The following is a 2,500-nucleotide window of genomic DNA, read 5'->3' on the forward strand; positions in this document are numbered from 1 at the left end:
TTAGTTATTGGCATAGCCTCCGTACCATGGTTTACCGCTGTCTTGGGTAGAATTCTCTTGGTTGAGGATACATTCGGGCACACTATTCTATCTCATTTCTCTACCTCTTTATTTCTAAGCTGTTCTGAAAATTACTTTATTTTATTTTTTTCATTGCTTCTCTTGGTGTTTATTTGTGCATCTTCCTTCCTCAAAAGGCTATTTTCCCCTGTTGGATCCCTTGAGCTTATATCTTCCTACTTTTGCAACTGGGGTTGTAGCATGGTAAATAATGATAGTAATTTTATTAAAGAGAATAATGATATGGTGATTATATTTTTTCCTTTGTAATATAGTTTATTACATGAACGTTCTCCCTTGAAATCATTGCACACCTTGCACAAAACTTCATCGGTGGCGGATAAGTGAAACATATCTTACTTTTTAATGCTATTAAGATTACAGTAATCAATGCAAATTCTGTATAACACGATTTTTTTTTTACAACTATGATTGGAGACCATGAGGAGTAATTTGATAGAGAAATAATTCCTTGATCCTGCATATAATTTCATTGACAATTAGGTTCGGCTAAATAGGTTATTAGTACGCGATAAGAATGTGTAACTACGGGATGATGATGTAATAGCATTGAATGGCAGAAACCTGGAAGTTCACCAGGCAGTAGAGATAAATCATAATAGGATTCAATAGTTTATGGTGCATATAGAGGGTACTGATTGGGAGCAACACTGAATGCAAGAACTTTAAGTTAAATTACACATTTACATGTGGTATTTATCTGTATGGTTGCAAGCGGAACTATGTAAACGTCAAGCTAACCAGTAGCTAACAAAAAATTTTCTTCAAATATCAATTCTTCTTAGGTAAAATTATGAACTATTTCTTCTTTCAACTTTACTTTGGCAACTTCTAACGCTGAACCAGATTGGATTTGATCATCAAAATTAAGATGAGGTGTAACAAGAGCAATGCAATTAGGAATTCAATGAAAAATAAGTGCAATTCAAGTATATTCACCTTACATGGCTCAATGTATGTTTTGCTTCCTAATCGTACATATAATTCTTTAGTGACATTATCTATATATTACCTTACGTTCATTACAATTGATTCTATAGTATTTGCAATAGGACAATTAACCCCTCTATAGTTAACTTTTTTATTCCGCCACTAACCATGGTAATATTGATGCCAAAATTAAAAATAGCATTTTAAATAGCCTTTAGATGAATCAAATTGACGGTGGCACTCCTGAATCTCTTACATATGATTTCTATAACGTCATCAAGATGACTGCCAACTTTAATTATTTCAAATCTACGGTATTCCGTAGTTTGGTCTAATTTTAAATTTGTTTAGATTATTTTAAAGGTAATATTATGCACATGAAAAGGACCCTATGCCTTTTCGTATAAATTTAATTGTTTCAAATATAGAGCCCGTCTTGATTTTTTTTTTTTTAAATATTATTTCAATAATTTTATGGAATTATGAGTGAAGAATAGAACATGTATATATTAATTGTCATGATGATAATGAAAGGAATGAATGGGAGTAATAGTAAGTCTTTCAATATTAATATTTCCATGATGAAGCCAGCGATAAATGTTTAAAAAAAAATCTTTTAACATCACTTAGTAATGTATAAATGTTAATTCTTATGATTCTTTGAACTGATCATAAAATGAATATAGAAAACTAACAGTCACCACTTTATAGAGAGAAGGAAATTAGAGGGAAATAGAAAAAAATATCCAAATTATGATATTGAAAAATAATTCCACAACCTATTGTAAATGAAAATATATCAAAATATTTTTTACGCTGAATCTAGAAAGTCATCTTCAATGTCATTTTCTATTATTTCTTTTGTAAATTTAGCATTATTGTTATGAAGTTTCTCATTACCTTCCCATACAAACATTTCTGTACTTGATATTATTTGCTAAGCATCTGCATCAGGGAATGCATAGACTTTTTACACAGTTCCACCAGACTAGATGAAGGATATTATAGGGCGAACAAAACAAATCACAGACACTTGGCAATAGTGACTAATAAGTACGACCCATTAAAGGCTCGTGCGGGATGGGAGTGTTGGTGTTGCCTTAATATCCTTATTCAATATCATGACCTGATAATTTAGTCTCTTGATTGCAATACTAGAGCACTTTTAGTAGGTGATAGCTTTCCCCAAGGTATTTGTTACTTTGAAAACATATTCCATTGAAGTTCTTTTAATGCATCTATATTTGACCCTGGTTTGTAGACTCAGAAAATTAATTTTTCGTTCCTCAAGAACTATATCAAATATTTATTCACTTGTTCCCATTGTCACCAATGGTTCCAAGGCTTCCTTACTCGCTATATTAAATACCTTTCAGTAAGAGAGATTGCCCTTGGAAAAGAAGGCACCAGTTCTGTCATAGCCTGAAAAACCGTAAAATGCAGGCAATGCAGATGCTTTAAAAGTGGCCAATAATGAAAGTGTATCAGT

This window comes from Palaemon carinicauda, chromosome 26 (assembly GCF_036898095.1).
Source record: "Palaemon carinicauda isolate YSFRI2023 chromosome 26, ASM3689809v2, whole genome shotgun sequence".
NCBI classification, from domain to species: Eukaryota; Metazoa; Arthropoda; class Malacostraca; order Decapoda; family Palaemonidae; genus Palaemon; species Palaemon carinicauda.